The sequence below is a fragment of the Coenobita brevimanus genome, chromosome 32 (genome assembly GCF_032717465.1).
Source record: "Coenobita brevimanus isolate Jiangsu-jjx chromosome 32, ASM3271746v2, whole genome shotgun sequence".
Taxonomy (NCBI): domain Eukaryota; kingdom Metazoa; phylum Arthropoda; class Malacostraca; order Decapoda; family Coenobitidae; genus Coenobita; species Coenobita brevimanus.
The window spans coordinates 3,392,209-3,414,608 of record NC_136985.1 but is presented as its reverse complement, the minus strand read 5'-3'; the positions used below and the strand labels follow the sequence as shown (position 1 = coordinate 3,414,608).

Genomic DNA, 22,400 nt, shown 5'->3' with positions numbered 1-22,400 from the left:
CGGGGGAAGGGCAGCGAAATGGCAGTGTACAGAGCGACATAGAGGCGATTTGTTTGTGGCCACCCCTTACGGGTTTAAGGCGTCTGGCTATAGATAACTAGACAATTAGGGCTATAGATATAGGTGACGATACACGACTATTAAAATTACATCAATTTCCCTTATTCTCTACAATTTCTTTGGCCTACAACGCTTCCTGGCTGACCGTAAGACATCCCCGTGTCCTAATTTAGTCACCTTAATGGTACAAACAGCAAAACCCAACACTTGCAGCAAGAGGAGAAGCCTACACACCATCACTACCCCCTAACCAGGAAAACGACGTCTATTGCCCTCATCTGTTGAATCTATTTGACCTATGACACTTCCAGGTTGGTGGCAAGATACCTCTGTGTCCTATCTGAATCATATTAATGGCAAAAACAGCGAAATTTAACCCCAAAACAGTAAAATTTAACACTTACATCAGGAGACGGAGCCAACGCAGCCTCACCCTCTTATCGTCCGAGTACCACTGACTGACCAACGGAATGCCATGCTTGTTCAGCCCAGAAACTTGTGTGAAACTTTACCCAACTACTTTTACAACCACTAGAGGGCACGGAGGCCCTCTCATCTTCAGGGTATCTCTAGTATTTTATTCTAGCTAATACAAGAGGCTATTATGCACCTGTGAGCTATTTATAAGTGTCTAAGAGCGTTAATGCTATAAATATTAACCCTCCAATGATCGTGACAACTCTAGTATTTTTCTTTTATTAGACTCCAGACGATTTTATTCAGCTGGGAATGTGTCTTAGGAGCCTGAGTGCATAAGAGAAAACCGTCGTAGAGGAGGCATCAGGGACCGTAGCAAACAAAGTCAGAAATTATACTTAGATGTTTACCATACTCTATTCACTTTCACTTTGCCTAATATTGCCATCTCCTCACCTTAAATGCTGAGCTGTAAGGATACATTAACACTAGAATATAGAACAATACTCTTTTTTCCCTAAATGGACCTAAAATTACCATCTCTCCATCTTGAATGCTGAGTTGTAACAATAGATGAACACCAAAACATGATGCTGGTCACGAAGAAGTGCTATGTAAAGGATGTAGTGACATACCATTGTCATTTCCTGGCACTGGGCTACGTGAAATGAGTAAAATGACCTACACAAGGATGGAAATCTGGCCCGTGTTAGAGGAAGAACGGTATAGTCACGAAAAGGTGTTATGGAATGGATATTGAACTTCACTTTAACTTGGCCTAAAATTGCCATCTCTCCATCTTGAATGCTGAGCTGTAACAGGAGCCTGGCATTAGAATATGATGCTAGTCACGAAAAAGTGCTATTGAAGATATGTAGAGCCGTGTTATCGTCTCCTTCTGCCTGTAATTATGCTATGAGAAATAAGCAGCAAATATAAGATCTCAGCCATGTTAAGTCTGATAAGCTATACATACAGCTTAATGGAAAGCTCTGATAAAAATTACAGCTATAAACTCATTCTGCAACTCCCTAGCACCTCTTCCTTAGCTATTTATTTTGCTTATTACACCTTCCTCTCCTACTGTGCATAAAATCTGCATAAAAAACGTACAAAAGGATGTTAATCAGCCTTGTCCAAAAATATATCGCTAAGGAAGTCTTTGGTTGACTAGTGGGAGGTGCCTGTGTGTTACCATGGCAACCTCTCACACCACCAGTTACATACACACATTTTCCCACCAGCAAGTTCCATTAGAGAGTTGTGTGTGTGTGTGTGTGTGTGTGTGTGTGTGTGTGTGTGTGTGTGCATCAGTACTGAGGCTGGGCAGTTACAGCTAACTGAAGAACGTGGGCAAGTAGGTAGGCAAGAATAAACGTAAGTAGGTAGGTAAGTAGGTAGATAAGGAGGTAGGCAAAGTAGGTAGGTATTTAGATAGGCAGCTAGGTGGGTAGGCTGATTGGTAGGTAGGTAGACAGAGAAATAGGTGGGTAGGTAAGTAGGTTGGTAGGTAGGTAAGTAGGTTGGTAGGTAGGTAGGCAGGTCGGTAGGTAGGCAAGAATAAAGTTAAGTAGGTAGATAGGTCAGTAGGTAGGTAAGAAGGTAGGAAGGTAGGTAAGAAGATAAATAGGTAGGTAGGCTGGTAGGTAAGTAGATACGAAGGTAGGTAGGTAGGTAGATATGTAGGTAGGACGGTAGGTAGGCCATTAGTATGTATATATGGAGATACCTAATAGACAACAGACAGACAGACGGGATGGATGAAAGGAAGGAGGGAAGGAAGGAAGGAAGGAATGAAGGTAGGAGGGAAGGAAGGAAGGAAGGAAAGAAAGAATGAATGAATGAATGAAGGAAGGAAGGAAGGAAGAAAGGAAGGAAGGAAGGAAGAAAAGAAGGAAGGAAGGAAGGAAGGAAGAAAGGAATGAATGAAGGAAGGAGGGAAGGAGGGAAAGAAGGAAGAAAGGAAGGAAGGAAGGAAGGAAGAAGGAAGGAAGGAAGGAAGGAAGGAAAGAAGGAAGGAAGGAAGGAAGGAAGCAGGAAGTAAGGAGGAAGAGAAAATGACAGGGGGGGAGGAGGGGGGGTGGAGGGAGTGGCTGGGGACGAGAGTCAAGGAGACGGGCTGGGGACGCGCCAGACGAGAGAATATGATACATCAGGCGCGTCCCCAGCCCGTCTCTTCTGGCCTCTCGTCCCCAGCCACTGTGTTTGTCTGTCTTTCCCTGTCTCTGTCTCTTTCTGTCTGTCTGTCTGCCTGTCTCTCAGTCTGTCTCTGTCTCTCTTCCTGTCTCTATGTCTGTCCTATGTCTGCCTCTCTGTCTGCCTCTCTGTCTGTCTGTCTGCCTCTCTGTCTGTCTGTCTGTCTGTCTGTCTGTCTGTCTCTCTCTCTCTCTCTCTCTCTCTCTCTCTCTCTCTCTCTCTCTCTCTCTCTCTCTCTCTCTCTCGTTTTATCTGTCTGTCTCTATGTCTGTCTGTCTGTCTGTCTGTCTGTCTGTCTGTCTCTCTCTCTCTCTCTCTCTCTCTCTCTCTCTCTCTCTCTCTCTCTCTCTCTCTGTTTCCCTCAGTCTCTGTCTCTCTGTCTCTGCCTGTCTGTCTGTCTGTCTGTCTCTCTCGGTCTGTCTGTCTGTCTGTCTGTCTGTCTGTCTGTCTCTGTCTGTCTGTCTGTCTCTCTCTCTCTCTCTCTCTCTCTCTCTCTCTGTCTTTCCATCAGTCTCTGTCTCTCCCTGTCTGTCTGTCTGTCTGTCTGTCTGTCTCTCTCTCTCTCTCTCTCTCTCTCTCTCTCTCTCTCTCTCTCTCTCTCTCTCTCTCTCTCTCTCTCTCTCATCAGTGCCACCACGTGAAGGCGTCAATAGTGTTTGTGGTAAAAGTATACGAACATCCCGCTAAGGTTCAGGAGAAAAGTCTACGGATAAAGCGACCCAAGTTTCACTACCGAAATTTTGCTCCAAGGATTGTGTCGGACTCGGGGAAGGGGGTACTGGGCTGTTTATTAGGTGTATTAGGTGTATGTATGGAGTGTATCTGGCGTGTGTTTGGTGTGTGTGTTTGGGAGGTGTATGGAGTGTATCTGGGTTGTGTTTGGGGGGTATGTTTAGAGTGTCTATGGAGTGTATCTGGGATGTATGGAGTACATCCCATATAACCCTCAAATACACCCCCAAACACCTCAAGCACATCCCAAACACATTGCAAACACATCTGAAACACACCCAAAATACACCCCCAAAACACTCAAAATATACCCCAAACACACCCCAAACACACCCCAAACAGAACCCACACAACCCCCCAAACACACCACAAACAGAACCCACACAATCCACCCAAACACACCCCAAACAGAGCCCAAAAAACACCCCCAAAACACATCCCAAACAAAACCCACAACACACCCAAACACACCAAAAACAGAACCCACATAACCCCCGAATCATACCCCAAACTGAACCCACACAACCCCAGAAACAAACCCCAAACAGAACCCACACAACCCCCAAACACACCAAACAGAACCCACACAACCCGCAAACACACCCCAAAAAGAACCCACACAACCCCCCAAACACACCCCAAACAGAACCCACACAATCTCCCCCCACACAAAATAAACAGAACCCACACAACCCTCCAAAAGACACCCCAAACAGAACCCAAACAACCCCCCCAAACACACCCCAAACAGAACCCACACAACCCCCCAAAAGACACCCCAAACAGAACCCAAACAACCCCCCCAAACACACCCCAAACAGAACCCACACAACCCCCCAAACACACCCCAAACAGAACCCACACAACCCTCCAAACACACCCCAAACTGAGCCCACACAAACCCATAACACAAGCAGGGTCTTCTGTGTCGTACTCCATTGCATGTGACTTTGGAAGCTTCGTGGCGACGTGGCTGTGTGTGGGACGGGGGTGTATTGGCGTGGCTGGGTGTGTGGACATGTGGCTGTGTGTGAGTGCTAGACTGGCTACGTTAGTGTGTGTGTATAGATAGATAGATAGATAGATAGATCTATAGATCGATAGATAGACAGATAGATAGATAGATAGAAAGATATAGATATAGATATGTGTGTGTGTGTGTGTGTGTGTGTGTGTGTGTGTGTGTGTGTGTGTGTGTGTGTGTGTGTTTTCATGAAGCCTATCTTCGTGTATGGATGTATGTATGTATGACTATGTATGTACCGTATGTATATCGCTTTATCTACATATATAAAAACTGATGATTGTCTGAGTACATACGATATGTATGTAAAAATGCCTTCGTTTGATTGTGTACGAGAAATACACTTACGTCAGATTTCGTCGGAGAAATACGTCAGTTTGCGTCGGAATAATAAACTTACGTCAGATTTCGTCGGAAAAATACACTTACGTCAGATTGTGTCGGAAAAACACTCTTACGTCAGATTGCGTCAGAATAATACCTTCGTCAGATTGCGTCGGAAAAATTCCTACGTCAGACTGTGTCGGAAAAATACACTTACGTCAGATTTCGTCGGAGAAATAAGTCAGTTTGCGTCGGAATAATACACTTACGTCAGATTGCGTAGGAAAAATAAACTTTCGTCAGACTGTGTAGAAAAAATAAACTTACGTCAGATTGCCCTATTCCAGTCGGGGACTGCATATTATACTTAAGCTTTTGTGGCTGTTTCTCTTCTCTCTCTCTCTCACTCTCTTTCCCAAAAAATAAAATACGGAATGCAGGATACATCGCCAGAGAACAGGCGTAATGAAGCCTTTCAGTAGAGGTCATGTGGGCAATACGCATGGTGTTAGCTTGGCTGGTGCAGGGAGTCTGTGTTACCATGGCAACCCCCCCACCTCACCACACCATCGCAGACATACACACATTTCCCTTCACTAGGTCCCATAACAGAATTAGTGTGGGTGGGTGGGTGGGTGGGTGGATGTGTTGTGTGTGTGGGTGGGTGGGTGGGTGGATGAGAGGGTGGGTGGATGTGTTGTGTGTGTGGGTGGGTGGGTGGGTGGATGAGAGGGTGGGTGGATGTGTTGTGTGTGTTGGGGGGTGGGGAGATGGGGAATGTATGGATTGATGTGGTTGCCGTGTGTGTGTGTGTGTGTGTGTGTGTGTGTGTGTGTGTGTGTGTGTGTGTGTGTGTGTGTGTGTGTGTGTGTGTGTGTGTGTGTGTGTGTTAGCTCACAACTTGTCAAAGGACCTCGATCATACATAAAAAGATATGCTATTAAAGTTAGGGCACAAATATATTGTAATGTACTATGAAGTCAGCTACTCTCATCAATACGCCACGCTTCTTCCCGCCTCTCCTGCCTCCTTAACCTTCGTCTATCTGTCTTCTATATGCCTGTCTCACTGTCTGCCTGTCCCTCTGTTGTAAGCGACAATTACCTCTCATCCTTCCACAACGTCCTATATTATCATACCATCATGCAGTATACAAATTTTCTCATCTTAACTTGGCCCAGATTTTCCTCATTTTGCCGCTTAATTCACATGGGTCATTGTCAGAAAAGGACAACGCTGCGGCTACCTTTCCACAGCCCTTTCTTATGACTTACATATTCTTGCATTATTCTATTGCTACATCTCAACATTCAGATTGGAGAGATGGAAATTTGGGCCAAGTTAGAGTAAAACGAGTACAGAAGTAGTAAAAGCCAAATGGCATACCTTTTGAAGGTGTAGCGGGAAACAAGGTGAGATCACAGGCAGGAGGACAATGGTGGGAAAATCCAACAAAATCTAACCACCAGCTTATGAAGTGACGCCAACAACACTCGAGCCTCACAATCGGTTCAAACGCCAGACCACTTTATCACTAAACACCTGTGATGTTAGAGTATGGTAACAGAAAATTAAATAATCGTGTAGCCGTGATGTACTGATGCACTCTCTCCACGGAGTCTACCTCTGACCTACTGTTTATTGCATGTTCGCCACAGTGCTTCGAAACTGATAAGTCTCTGTCTCGGACATGATGGGTGACCGAATCTTTATCCTTGTAGCTCTGACCTTTTACTGAATGCTATAAATATCGAATTACTTCATCCTAACCTAATTCAAAGAATAATGATAGAGATGATCTGCTTAAATGACTTCCCCGCGCACCTTTTGTGACGCCACAGACTAAGTTGGGGTGGTCTTTCTGTTCAGAGAAAAGCAGTGAAATGGATGGGTAACTGCGAAAAATTAGTCACTGTCCTCCGACTCTTCCTGTTTGGCTTCCAACAACAACGTTCCCCAGATTGTAAGGGCTTGTTCGGAATGGCTTATTCAAAATCTAAATAAAAAAATAGGATAATCTGCTGATTTTTTCTGATAATCTTGCTAACAGACAGGCAGGCAGACAAAGGCAGACAGATAGGCAGGCAGACAGGGAGACAGACTGATAGACAGATATATAAACCTGGCCAAACACATAGCTTCATCGGGCCTTCTCCGTTGGCTGTAATTGTAGAAAAAACGATTATTTTTTCTGGTCGTTTTTCTCATAACACATTTTGTTTTCAGCCATACTCGTACCAGATCAAGTCAGTTAACAATGATATGCGTATTTGGGGATTAATAAAGCTTTAGTTTCATTTTCTATATGAGAGAAAAAGGCAGTGAAAACATCGATAGTGCCCCCAACAGTCTGATACCACAGCTTTCTCCCGTTCTCCTCTGCCTGGATTTTTTCCCTTTAACCATTTTTTCCCCGAATGGAGAGTTGTGGCAGACTCCTGTATTCCATAAACTAACATTTTATTCATTGTACGTACAGTGTTCTTAAACGTGAGCTGATTTTGTCCTATTGTGCGAAAACATTGCACTTCATTGGCCACGAGCCTTTAGGTAAGGAGATTTTGGAGTGATGTAGGTGCTGGGATCCCTCTGTATCTTGACTGCTTTTGGGCTGGGAATTTATTATTATTATTTTCACCATCATCATCATCATTAGTAGTAGTAGTAGTAGTAGTAGTAGTACAATTATTAGTTTGAGGGATCAGCATTCCAGTTTTAATTGACGAATACAGTGGAATCTTCAGGCTAGCGCTGTCCGGTACAGTTACGGCATCTGGGCAGTGTCTCACTTGATCAATTTCTTTCAATGCAATAGACGACATTTTGAGCATTATTTCAGCTCTCGATATCAATGCAGTTCAGAGCTTTCAAAGGTTTCCAACCAGATTTTCATATAGTAACTTGTCTTAAGGGTACCACTGAGCCTTCATGACTAACACAGATAGTGGAGTACCAACATATCCAGTACTCCAATGTTAGGGAGGCCATGTGGGGTGCTGTTGGTCATGTCTGAGTTCGCTGGCTTTTCTTTGGTTTGTCCTGAAATTCTGGTGTCCTTAGTTAACCCAATATGTACTCAGAGCATTTTCACAGGATCCTTATCTAATTATACTTGTTATTTACGGCTAATATTTCAGCCTGTTAATATCAAAAGAGGGTAATTACACAAGTAAATAGTTATTTATTTGATGACACGCTCGGGTTAGGAGAGAAACTCAGACATAATTGTATTTCACATTTATTTGTATCAACATCTACACATATTAGCTACGGAAAGATAATGCTAGGTCGTTTCGAAGACTGGTGAGTAAAGAGGGACTGGCGGGGATGTGTGGTGGTGTGGGGTGGGATATGGTGACACACTGCAGTAAAAAATCACATAGCTCTCTGTTGGCTGCTCCTGTTACTGATCGCTCGTCATCCCTGCGAATGGATTAATATTAGTTAACCTTCACTGCCACAGATCTTTAGTATGTTAAATAAAATCGTCTTGAGGTATTAAGAATAAAATTTAAAATGTGGTCGAGGAATCATTGGGTTAATAATCGTCCTCCTGGGCCACAGATTTTAAGCCTGGTAGATGGCGCCTCCAGTAGCATAGCACTGAGAACAGAGAAGTGCAAATATCTCGAAAACGGTGCATTTTAGAGCAAAACTGAGCGACGGTGACGGCCATCTAATCAACCTACCCCATTTTTTACTGCTCTATCCCGTGAGCTAGATCTCATCACCATACCTTCACAGGGAAATGGGTAAAAATGGGTCACTTTTTAAATGTGGCATTTTGGAGGAAACCAAAAGAGGTATTTAGCCCAAAGTGAGACGGGTAATAGATGTGGATTTTATCTGAAAATGGTACCTAAGATTTTCCTTGTAAACACTGGGGTTCGATAGGTATAATATATAGAAAAAAAAAAAAAAGAAGCGAGAAATAGTCTACTGGTGATTCATGCCCCGTATCAGACATTTTCTTCCATCTAACCTCGTTTCTTTATGGATTTTAACTCGAAAAAAGAAATAGGAAATTTTGTGATTAAGGCACACCCCTTGTAGGTAAATAGGTAATTAGGTCCATTTGGTGAAAAGGCATTTTAAAGGAAAAAAAATGAGATATTTGTCCCAGAGTGAAACCTTCAATAAATCTGGGTCTGATTTACTACGAATAACCTGGAGTGGGATGGGTAGAATAGGGTGACAAACAACTCCTATCCATGGGTATCACAAGATTTCCTATATCGGTTTTCTAGTGAAAATCCATGAAGAAACGCGGTCAGATGGAGGAAACTGCCTGAAAAGAGGAGTGAAACTCCCGTCGATTTTTTTCTCCCTATTATACCTATCGAACCCCAGTATTTAAAGGAAATATCTTGGATACCATTCTCAAATAAAACCCACATCTATTACCCGTTTCATTTTGGGCAAAATACCTCGTTTGGTTTTCTTTGAAATGCCACATATAAAAAAGTGACCCATTTTTACCCATTTCCCCTTAAAGGTATCGTGATGAGACCCAGCTCAAGGGATAGAGTAGTAAAAAATGGGGTAGATTGATTAAACGGCCGCAGATGTCGCTCAGTTTTGCTATAAAATGCACTGTTGTCGAGATATTTGCACTTTTGTGTTTTCAATGCCAGGCTCGTCATCCTGGGCCACAGATTTTAAGCCTGGTAGATGGTGCCTCCAGTATCTTACTTGCACTACAGCAGCAACCACTGCCTCCCACACTGCCAACCCATTCTTCCTTGTGTGCCAACCTCTTCCCCTACCAGTGTCATCATTCTGCTCTACCAGTGCCAACCTCTTCCTGTGCCAGTGCCAGTGCCAACCTCTTACTGTGGCAGTGCCAGTGCCAACTTCTTCCTGTTCCAGTGCCAGTGCCAATTTCTTCCTGTTCCAGTGCCAGTGCCAACTTCTTCCTGTTCCAATGCCAGTGCCAACCTCTTCCTGTGCCAGTGCCAGTGCCAACCTCTTCCCTGTCCAGTGTCAACTCCATCCTCCTCCATTGCAGCGTGTGTGTGTGTGTGTGTGTGTGTGTGTAGTAACGAAAAACGGATGTAGTTTGCAAGCTGTTGTTTGTCAGTCCTATTCTACCTATCCCACCCCCAGGTTGCACGTAGTAAATGAGACCCCGATCTATTGGACGTTTCACCCTGGGGCATAAATCTTAACCCTGCTGGAGTGGTGGGCTCAGGTGCTGCATGACGTCACTAGACCTTGGGGTAGGGCAGGGTGGGGTACTGTAGGATAGGGTAAGGTAGGGTAGTTTAGGGTAGGGTAGGGTAGGGTATGGCTGGGTAGGGAAGGGTAGGGTAGTGTAGGACAGGGTAGGGTAGGGTAGGGAAGGGTAGGGTATGGTTGGGTAGGGTAGTGTAGGGTAGAGTAGTGTAGGACAGGGTACGGTAGGTTAGGGTAGGGTAGGGTAGGGTATGGCTGGGTAGGGAAGGGTAGGGTAGTGTAGGACAGGGTAGGGTAGGGTAGGGAAGGGTAGGGTATGGTTGGGTAGGGTAGTGTAGGGTAGGGTAGTGTAGGACAGGGTACGGTAGGGTAGGGTAGGTTAGGGTAAGGTAGGGTAGGGTAGGTTAGGGTAAGGTAGGGTAGTGTAGGGTAGGGTAGGGTAGGGTAGGGTAGGGTAGGGTAGGGTAGTGTAGGGTAGGGTAGGGTAGGGTAGGGTAGTGTAGGGTAGGGTAGGGTAGGGTAGTGTAGGGTAGGGTAGGGTAGGGGTAATCAGTAAACGTAGATTGGTTTTGGTCTGGTAGATTTAGGTAAGTTTACAGATAGATAAATTGATAGATAGACGTGAATATTTTAATTATGAACTCTGATACACACAGATCTTTTGGCGTCTCTCTCTCTCTCTCTCTCTCTAGCCAGTCGCCTTAATCCCATAAGTGGTGGCCACAAACAAATCACCTCCATGTAGCCCTGTCCCCGGCCATTTCGCTGCCCTCCCCCCAGCTTACACCCCCTTCTCTCATATGCCTCTCTACTTCACCCCTCCATCTCATCCTCGGTCTTCCCCGTCCTCTCACCTCCACCACCTCACCCACATCACTCTCCTAGTTAATCTCATATTCATTTGGTAAGGTTAATTGGTTTGTGTGTGTGTGTGTGTGTGTGTGTGTGTGTGTGTGTGTGTGTGTGTGTGTGTGTGTGTGTGTGTGTATGTGTGTGTGAGAGAGAGAGAGAGAGAGAGAGAGAGAGAGAAATTATGTATACGTGAGTATAGAGAAGGAGACTGTGTGTATGTGTGGGTGTGTGTGTGTGTGTTTGGGGTGGGGAGTGGGGGGGTGTGGTTTCATGTGGTTGCAGTGTGTGTGTGTGTGTGTGTGTGTGTGTGTGTGTGTGAGTGTCTGCGTGTGTGTGCGTGGGTATGTGGGCGTGCAAATGACAGACCTTGCAATTGCAGCATGTTTATATACATCAATGGGAGTCACAGTGACAAAACGTTCGGACGTATATACACATCAACAGGAGTCAGCAGGTTAACTCAATCATACCATTAACTGGTATACCACGTTGAGTACACCGCTTCCCGTCCGATCAGCGAAGTTAAGCAACGTTGGGTCTGGTTAGTACTTGGATGGGTGACCGCCTGGGAACACCAGATGCTGTTGGCATAACGTTCTCCCTACGTGTCAAGTGGGGTTGGTGGAGGATTAGTGCCCCTCCCTGTAAAACAATTAACTCTAAGCCCTTGGCCACCCTGTTTGGGATACATGGTGTCTGGCAATGGATGAATGAATGAACTGGTATTTCTTTCCTATCCACTGTGTATAAATTTAAGTCTGAGTTTTCCAAAAATGTCACTTTTCTTCTATATCTAAAACTTCTTTCTAACTCATCTTTCATTATTAAATTCACTGGTGAACCAGAATCCAAAAATAATGAAATCTCTTCCTCCTCACATAATGCAAAGACCAAAATGCTTTCATTTCCAAAGAGACTTACTATGTTCACTATTTGTTTATTTGGGTGTTTGGGTGCTCCTCATGAGGCAACACTGGATTAGATGATGAATGAATGAATATATAAATTTAAGTTAAAATTATGTTGCTACGATGTTACTATGTTCCTACAATTATGTTCATTTTTAACAAATACCATCTATTTGTATCAATATTTAACTTTTTGACAAATTAATAAATGGTCATGTAACATACTCCTGTACACTGTGGAGATTGTAATGCAAAGATAGATCGTGAGCACGACAGTTTGGCATAACTGTTATATAGGCACTAATATGTCATAACACAATTTGTAATAGTTATAGACATGTCATGGCACAATATGTAATGTGTTGTGTTCAGAAAAAGAAGAACAATAAGTACCTAGTTCCAAAATCCAGCACATAGCTGGATCATTGGCTACAAGTTGTGTATGGTGGGTGTGCTGGGAGCACAGACGTGGCCTGCTGAAAGTAATGGGTCAATGGAAAGTATATCATATTACAGATGGGGTTACTGAAGTATGGAATGGAATTAGATGTCGGAAAGAAGTCCAACAGAGGTAAGGAAGGGCATGATATTATGGAAGGAAAAATAGTGATTCTCAGAGGAAGTCTGCAATAAGGGGGGGACGTTGGAGGTGAGACAAGAAAGGAAAAGAAATTCATCACAGTAGTTCGTAAAGAAGACAATCAAGGAAAATATGGTATGGAGAGGATGGTATTGCAATGAGAACAGAGGTGAGAGCAGTCACAAGACATCAAATAAGAGTGGGTAAGTCTAGCATGATCAATTATCAGACAAGCTAAAGGAGTCTCCCACCTCCTATTATGGTGGCAAAGGGTCAACCAGGGAGAAATAAATGGTTGAACAACAGAGTTTATTATTAGCTCCATCCTTCTTACCTTCCATCCTCTTCTGTCTTATTTTCCTTCATTATTTCTCCATCCTTCTGCCTACGAGTGACTTTACATTCCCTCTTCTATCTTTCTTTCATTCTTTCCTCTTCCTTCTGCCTGTGGTTGACTCTACATTGAGTGACAAGCCAAATGGTTTCCTGTACACCAGGAAACCATTTACTACACTGGGTGGTAACCATACAACCAAATTTAGGCGCCTGGTGGTTTAGTGGGTAATTATGGCACTCCACTCGGATTGAAGCAGTGCAGGTTTATATCCAAGGGGTTGTTGGGGTTGATTGCTCATGTAATGCCACTCAGGGATGAGTGAGACTGATCACTCTCATCTTAAATGTCAGGACTAACTTGCCTAGCCCCGAAATCCTACGCTCCTCTTGGGGCAACATAGGATTTGATGTTGATGATGAAGATAGATTCCCAACAAGACTGCCACCGGTGTTGAAGGAAGGAAGATAGGGCAGGAAGAAAATCAGACTGGAATGAGGAATGAAAAAGAGGCATCTCTTGCAACAGCCGTGTGAGCCATCTGATCAGCAAGTTCATTGCTCACGCTGCCCACATGTCCTGAGGCCCAAAAGAAATGGACTATTTTACGACGAGAAGAGATACAGAACAACCATTCCAAGATACAAAGGACTAAATGGTGACAAGCAGAAATAAAAGGTGTCAAGAAAGAGAAATGCGAACCCAACACCAGCAGGAGTTTTTGAACCATCAGTGTATATAGGGACTACAGAAGAATGGCAGGAGAGATGGTCGGAGAACTGGGAACGGAGAATGAATAAAGAAGAATTGGACCTGGAATAAGGGAAAATGGAAGGACAAACCTGGGGTCGTGGAAGTAGCCAAGGGGAAAAAGACATGTGCGGAAAGAAAAAACATTATAACAGTAAGGGTGGAGTGCGAGAGGGGAGTACAAGCTCGAACTGCAAAAGATGGCTTGATCCTAGGATGTGAGGAAAATGTGTCTAAGTCAGGACTGGAAGGAAGTAGAGAAGGGGTATTAGGAAAACAAAGCAACTTAGCATAGTTACAAAGAGAAAGCAAAGCATGACAGCAGAAAAGTGAAGGAATTCTTGTTTCAGCACAGTGACTCAACTGGGGAAGATTTAAAAGCGCCAAGAGCCAGACACAAACCGTGATGATGCACAGAATCAAGTTGTTGGAGGAAGGTGTCTGAAGCGGAAGAATAAACTTAGCAACCGTAATCAAGTTTGGAGAGATTGAGAACAATATGGAGGCGAGCGAGAGTGGTTCAATCTGCACCCCATGACACATGAAACAAAGTTTGTAAGAGACAGAGGTGTTGCAAGGCTGAAATTCTGAAGGTGGCATTATGATCCTTCCAAGTAAGACAAAAGTCAAAAAGGACCAAGAAAAGAAGCAGAGGTTTTGTACAGGAGAGGAAAGCCATAGAGAAAACGAGGCAGTTGAGAAATAAGACGAGAGTGAGTAAAAGTAATAGCATGAGACTTAAGAGAAGAGAACCAGAAACCACGTGAAGTAGCCCATTCTGAGGCAGCGGAAAGTGCACGTTGAATAAGAGCACCATGGGCAGAGATATAAGAGTTTGATGCATCCATTGCAAAGTCACCTACATATAAAGAAGAGCAAACACCAACTGGGAGACAAGAAACAATCCCATTAATAGCCAATAAAAAGGGAATAGTGCTATGAACGCTGCCTTGCTGAACACCTTCATATTGTGGGAATGGATCCAAATAAGTGTGCTGAACACAGACCCTGAAGAAATGAGCTGAAAGAAAATTCTTTAACAAAAACAAAATTCTTTAAAAAAAACACCACGGTTACCATCAATACTGCGAGAACTGTGTGTAAAATATGGTAGCGCCAGGTTGTGTCATAAGCTTTCTCAAGGTCAAAGAACACTGCAACAACAGATTGCTGAGTGGCAAAGGCTAAGCAGATTTAAGACTCTAGATTTCGGAGGGGATTTAAGGTACCGCAAGCTTTTCGAAAACCAAACTGTTAAGATGACAAAAGCTGTTTGGATTCTAGAAGCCACATAAGACAGATTTATAACACACTTGAACAGTTTGCAGAGACAACTAGTAAGACCAATGGGGCAATAATATTGAGAAGCATTGTCTAGCTTTCCCAGCTTAAAAAATGGGAGAATGATGGCAGTACGAAAAGAGGGAGTAAAAACACCATCAGTCCGGATACAATTATAAACAGCTAATAATAAAGCCAGGGCCTGGGGGGGGGGGGGAGGTGACGGAGCATATTATAGTCAAGCCGTCAGGACAATTGCAAGTATTCTTACAAAGGCGAAGAGGGTAAGACAATAAATGTCCATGGAGCATGAAAGGTGCATTATACAATGGACAAGACAACAGCCGGAAGACAACAGGCATAAATTCACAAGGGCATGGAATTCAGGCGAGAGATGAGAGCCACTACTAACATTACTAAAATGAAGACCTAAGCCATTAACAACTAGATAAACATCTCCAAATGGAGGACTGGGGAAGGCATGGGAAGATGCATACCAGCTATTTTGAGTATACATTTCCAGACGGAAGCAATGGGCAAAATGGCAGTAAGAATGGAAACGTATAATCTCCAGCTATGGCATTTAGCCCATTTAACAGTCTTACAAAGAAAAGCAAGGGCCTTTTTAAACAATAGAAACGCACTCTGTTCATCCAGGGTGTTGCATTTACGTAGGTATGATTTCCAACGTGTGCATTAAACATGGAGTGCCACAGTACAATCAGAATCCCACCAAGGAACACATTTAGAAGTAAAAGGACGGAACAACTAGGAATCGCAGTCAAAGCTGCAGAACTAAAACACTAAAAAAGGTGAGCATATATAAAACAACAGAAAAAGAATGGGGTACAGAAGGAACCATTAAAGATGTAAAAGACGGCCAATCAGCCTTCAGGAAACACCACTGAGGATGTCTGAGTAAGGGACAATATGAAATACGGGTAAGTTTGATAGGAAAATGATCTCTATCTACAGCATCAGAAAGAACAGACCAATGAAAATCGAAAAAAAAAAAAAAAGGGAACAAAAGGTGATCCAGACCAGAGAAAGTACAAGGTCTAACACTGAAATGCACCAAAGCTCCCGTATTCAATAAAGACAAATCATTACTTAGAACAAAAGGCTCAAAGCAGCGGCCATTAGGATTAGTAACAGCATTCCCCCATAAAGCATGATGGCAGTTAAAATCCCCCAGCAAAAAAACTGCGGTGGGTAACTGGGACAGTAAAAGAGATTTCATTCATTCATTGCCAGACGCCATGTATCCCAAACGGGGTGACCAAGGGCTTCGAGTTAATTGTTTTACAGGGAGGGTCACTTATCCTCCACCAACCCCACTTGACACGTAGGGAGAACGTTATGCCAACAGCATCTGGTGTTCCCAGGCGGTCACCCATCCAAGTTTGTACTAACCAGACCCAACGTTGCTTAACTTCGCTGATCGGACGGGAAGCGGTGTACTCAACGGCAGGAAAATCAATAGGCTGGGAGGAACAGAAATAAACGGAAACCACCATAATTCAACATCCAGGAAAAACACGAATAAAAAGACATGGAACAATGATATGAAGAGATAGATTTTCAAGAGGAACTCTGTAGTGGACCAAGATAGCTGAAACAGGAAGAGACGCAGGAGAAAACAAGAAACAATAGTCAGGTATAGGTACTGGAGGGGAAAACAGAGGGGGTTCTTGTAAACAGACTAAGGAAGGACAGTGAACTGAAAGTAGATAACGAAGGTCATTACGGTGGGTGGTAAAACTTCGAAGGTTCCACTGTAAAACAGACATACTAAGGTTTACAATACCAAATAAAAGTAAAACCAAAGAGACGTAAAAAACCTATGAATGATTACAAAAGATAAAATGATAACAATAATAATATAATAATAACTATATTTGGCCTCAAACACAATACTGTACAATATATTCAGACATACCAACGTAATACATATAACAAGGCTGAGCCCATGAAATGTTTTCATTTTTTTATGGGCTCCTTGATACTACATTTAGGAAATTTAGCAACAGTGTTCTGTATATTATTTAGATTTCACAGAATTACTGAGCCTTACATAGTGGGCATTGATAAGCTAGTCCTGACAGTAAAAAATGTTTGCATTTCCGCTTAAATGTCAAAAGGTTATCAGCTACCTTAATGTCTTCCAGCAACCTATTCCACAGAATACTTCCAGAGTAAGTTATGAATCTTTTACTGAGGTTAGTATTTGTTTTGTGGGGTCTAAGAAGGTATTTATTCCTAGTGTTGTGACTGTGTATATTGTCAGTTTTATAAAAATGTTCATTCTGTACATTACCAAGTTTAAGTGCCTCAATGTAATAAACTTCATGAAGCTTTAAAATGTGTAACTCTTTAAAATGTGTAAAGGAGTTGTGTGATCTAAAAATCCTACTTTGGATATAATTCTGATGGCTTTCTTTTGTAGTAAGAAAATTGGTTGTAAGTTTATTTTTATGGCTGAACTCCATATAGCATTACAATATTGCAAATACGGATAAATCAAACTATTATAGGCTACAGACACAGTAATGCTCCTTTGGGAAGTAGATATTTATTTTGTATATAATGTCGACAGATTTTGATTATTTTCTTTTATGTACTTGATATGTTCTGATCATCAACATAAACTCCTAGAAATTTTGTAGAATTACATCTTTGAATTTTTTCATTACCTAACATAATATTGGTGTCATTTTCAATATATTTGTTACCAGCATATATAATGTAATGTGTCTTATATTAAGAGACAGTATATTTATTAATAACCACTGTCATATTTTCAAGAGTTTGTCATCAATACAATCAGTGAGTATTTTTAAGTTTGAATCTGAACAGTAAATATTTGCATCATCCACAAATAATACAAACTCGAGCAGTGTAGAACCATTTACCATATCATTAATATATATAGAAAACAGTACTGGGCCAAGATTCGAACCTTGTGGTACACCTACTGAATTACCTTCCAAATTTGACTTCACTCTGCTGAATTCCATATATTGTAGACGATTTGACAAATGACTTTCAAACCATTTATATGCAGTATCCTTGACCCCATAAAAGAAGAGTTTATTCATTAAAATTATATGATCAATTGTATCAAATACTTTTCTTAGATCTAGAAACACCCCAATAGTGAACTGACCTCTATCAGCAGACTGGACAACATCTATCTATCTATCTATAGCCCGACGCCCTAATCCCGCAAAGGGTGGCCGCAGACAAAACGCCTCCAAGTCACTCTGTCACCCACCATTTGACTCCCCTCCCCCCAACTCACCCCCCCCTCCCTCATATACCTCTCAACTCCATCCCTCCACCTCATCCTCGGTCTACCCCTCCCTCTCCCTCCCTCCACCTCACCTACATACACCCTCTTAGTCAGTCTTTCATTCTCCATTCTCTCCACATGTCCAAACCACCTCAGTGTATTTCTCCTAATCTTTTCAACCACATCCACATCTACCCCACAACGTTCCTTCACTTCTTCATTCGTCAACCTGTCCCTCCACGTCACTCCACATGCTCCTCTCAAGTAACTCATTTCCACTGCTCTCACTCTTGACTTGTTCCCCTCTTGCAATGTCCACGCCTCGCTTCCATACGTCAGGGTAGGGATCACAATACCATCATGCAGTGACTTCTTAACTTCCATACTCACCTCCCTATTTCTCATCACTGCTTTCAGTGTACCAACAACCTTTCTTCCCTGCTGTACCCTTTCACGTACTTCATCCCCCAAAGTTCCATCCTTACTCATCACACTACCCAAGTACTTGAATGCACTCACATTCTCCATATCCTCACCATCCAACCTCACTGCACACTCTGCGACTTCATTCCTCTCAAACACCATAACTTTACTTTTGTTTATATTAACTTTCAGTTTCCTCCTCCTACACACTGTCCCAAATTCATTCACCAAACCTTGCAACTCCCATTCATCTTCACTCAACAATACTGTATCATCAGCAAACAGCAACACCGGAAGCTTCCAAATCTCACCCTCATTCATTAGGGCCACCCCCACATCCACTGCCCTACCTTGTACCTCCTTTACAACCCCATCCATATATATATTAAACAGCCATGGAGACATTACACACCCCTGTTTCAGTCCCACATTGAGATCAAAGAACTCACTCAGCTCACCATCCACTCGCACCATAACCCTAGCTCCCTCGTACATACTCTTCACAGCACTCAACAATTTCCCCTCCACTCCATATATTCTTAATGCCTTCCACATACCTTGCCTATCTATTCTGTCATAAGCTTTCTCCAAGTCCATGAAGGCAGCATACACTTTCCTTCCCTTCTCTAGATACTCCTCCACTAAACATCTTAGAACAAATATCTGATCTACACACCCTTTTCCCTTCCTAAATCCCCCTTGTTCTTCTCCAACTAGCTCCTCTGTCATATGCCTAACCCTATCAATGAGTATTCTACCATATATTTTACCAGTCACACTAAGAAGGCAAATACCCCTATGGTTACCACATACTTCTCTCTCCCCTTTTCCTTTGTACAGAGGAACAATTATACCTGATTTCCAGTCCTCTGGAACCCTTCCCTCTTCCCAAGCCAATCTACTCAACTTACATATCCACTCCACAACAATCTCACCCCCATACCTAAGCATTTCACCACACACTCCATCAATTCCTGGGGCCTTTCCCAGCTTAATCTTCTTCATCGCTTCCACTACTTCCGACCTACTGATCTCTTCCTCCCTCCTCTCATCTCTTCTTCTCCCAGCCATTCCCCAACCACTTATACTCACACTGCTCTCACTCTCAACATTCAACAAATCCTCAAAGTGCTCCTTCCATCTCCTCAATTTCTCTCTCTTCTCCACCAACAATCTATTATTCCTATCTTTCACTCCCCTACTATTTCCCCTTTCACACTGCCTTACTTTCTTTACCTCCTTCCAAAACAATTTCTTACTCTCCCTCCATTTCACACTCAGATTCCTCCCAAACTCTTCATCCACTTTCTTCTTACTCTCCTTCACCAGTCTCTTAACCTCCCTTCTCCTGCTCACATATACCTCTCTCTTCTCTCTCTCATCTTCTCCCCTACCTCTACTCGCCAACCATTCACCATATGCCTTCTTCTTTTGTTCCACAGCTTGTTTCACCTCATCATTCCACCATGCTGTCCCTTGCACACCCTTGCATCTCCTCCTCACTCCACAAACCGCCTCACACGCTGCGCTTATCTCTTCCGTGAATATCTTACATACTTCTTCCACCCCTTCCATCTGCTCTAGCTCATACCTTCCCAATCTTTCTTCCACTATGCTCTTATACTCTGTCCTTTTCTCACTATCTTGCAATTTCTCCACTCTTCTCACAGGAGCTGCTTCCTCCTGTCTTCCCCTTCGTCTCCTCAACCACTTTCTTTGCAGCTCTACCTTGGCCATCACTAAGTGATGGTCCGAGACTTCGTTCCCCCACCCTCTCCACACCCTTGCATCCAACACTTGTCTTCTCATTCGCTCATCCACACACACGTAGTCTATCATTGCCTTTCATTCAACAAGTTCACCATCCATCCTCCTCATTACTCTCCATGTATACCGGTGGATCATCTTATGACGAAAGTAGGTGTTGGCTATTGCCAACCCCTTACCAGCACAGATGTCCACCAAACCACTACCATTCCCATCTACTTCAGCTGGCACACCCCACTGACCAACCACTCCATCCACTCGTACATTCCCAACTTTGCCATTCATGTCTCCAATCAACAGCACTCTCTCGCTCCTTTCAAACTTGTCCATACATGCTTCTACTCTCGCCCAAAACTCATCTTTTACTCTTGCCACTCGATCCTCTGTTGGAGCATACACACATACAATCGCCCATGCTTGTATACCTACTTTCATCCTCACCCATACAATCCTTGCACCCACTGTTCCATACTCTCTTATATTCTCCTTCCACTTCTTGCTTATCATCAGACATACTCCCTCTCTTGCCCTCTCATTCTCACTGACTCCCGCACATATACCTATACCGTATTCCCATTCTCTCATCCTTTCACCTCCATTTAGTTTCAGTCAATCCACATATATCCACTTTTGCATCCTCAAGCACCTGGACAATCTCTCTCTATTTCACTTCATCATTCACTCCTCTCACATTCCACGTTCCTACCCTCAGAATGTCCTTTGTCCGTTCCTTAGTCGTCAACGTATGGCAAGGCATCCTTTCAAAACCCATACTGCTCATCCATCAAGATGCTAAGTTCTTTCAAGAAGGCTAACAAATGGTCATAAATTAGTCACTCTATAATTTTACCAAATGTAGGTAGGATGGAAATAGGATGATAATTTGAGACCTTGAGAGGATCACCACCTTTGAAGATCTGTAATAATGTTAGCTAATTTTAAACCAGTAGCAAAAATACCCTTTCTTAATTACAGATAAATGAGTTTTGGTCCTAATATATGTAATATTTTATTAGTGATTTTATATGAATTGTCATATCCTGGACTGGTAATTTTTGTCATCAAGTCTTTATTATTTCATTAGTTGAGACGGGTGACAAATTAAAACATTGATATTGGCCTCTTAAATATTGCAAAGGGGAACTAGCACAGGCTGGTAAATCATTTGCTAGGTTTCTTCCTACTGAAGAAAAATATCTATAAATCTGTCTATCTACTGCCAGACGCCTTTATCCCATACAGGGTGGCCACAAACAAATTGCCTCCACGTCGCCCTGTCCCCCGCCATTTCATTTCCTGCTCCCAGCTCACACCCCCCTCCATCATATACCTCTCCACTCCATCCCTCCATCTCATCCTTAGTCTCCACCTCACTCACATACAGTACATTCTCCTGGTCACTCTCTCACTCTCCACATGGCCAAACCACCTCAATGTGTTTCTCCTAACGCTTCCTATCACATCCACACCACAACGCTCCTTCACATCTTCGTCTGTCTGTCTCTCCATGTGACTCCACATGCTCCTCTCAAATAACTCAGGACCACACCTCTCACTCTTGACTTTCATCCCTCCAACAAGGTCCAAGCTTTGCTTCCATAGAGTTGGTATCACAATACTGTCATGCAGTAATTTTTTCACTTCCATGCTCATTTCTCTGTTCATTATCACTGCTTTCAAGGAACCTGCAACCTTTCTTCCCTGCTGCACCCATTCAAGCACTTCACCCTCCAAACTTCGATCCTTACTCATGGGGGAGGCGGTGGCTCAATCGGTAGAGAGGTGGCCTGCATTCCTACCGGACCCAGGTTCAAATCCCCACTGGGGCAGGGAACAGTTTAAGGATTTGAATTTCATTAAATCAGGCTTTACTGATCTACCAGAAGACCCGCCGACATGTCGTAAAAATACCCCCGCTAATACCAATACACCAGTCCTGTATGAGACAGCCCTAGCATGTATTCAATATGGACGGTGGATGTTAGCGCCGAAGTGGTGACATTGAGAGGTGTGCAGTACATAGGAGGACTATTGGGCCATGATAGCAGGCTGTGAAGCCTATGCCCAGAGTCAGAATTAAAAAAAAAATAAAAATAAAAAAAATACCAAGTACTTAAACGTACTCATATTTTCCATTTCCTTCCCATCCAACCTCACTGTACATTCACTGACTTCACTTCTCTCGAAGACCATAACTTTACTCTTCTCTACATTCACCTTTAGATTCAGTTTCTTACAAACTCTCCCAAACTCATCCCCCATGCCTTGCAGCTCCCCTTCATCTT

General features: G+C 43.2%; 1 long non-coding RNA gene, 1 other non-coding gene and 1 pseudogene across 2 annotated transcripts in view; 1 reads left to right on the top strand and 2 right to left on the bottom strand.

The window, feature by feature from the left end:
- Positions 1-8,006: 8,006 nt before the first annotated feature.
- LOC145395611 (uncharacterized) overlaps positions 8,007-22,400 on the bottom strand; it is an 88,166-nt gene continuing 73,772 nt past the window's right edge. The window contains exon 3 of the long non-coding RNA XR_013896642.1: positions 8,007-8,176. This is a non-coding gene — a long non-coding RNA (uncharacterized LOC145395611). The remainder of the gene's footprint in view (positions 8,177-22,400) is intronic.
- LOC145395680 (5S ribosomal RNA) lies at positions 11,252-11,370 on the top strand. The gene has a single exon (XR_013896654.1). It is a non-coding gene; the product is annotated as a 5S ribosomal RNA (ribosomal RNA).
- On the bottom strand, positions 15,994-16,118 carry LOC145395692 (5S ribosomal RNA; annotated as a pseudogene).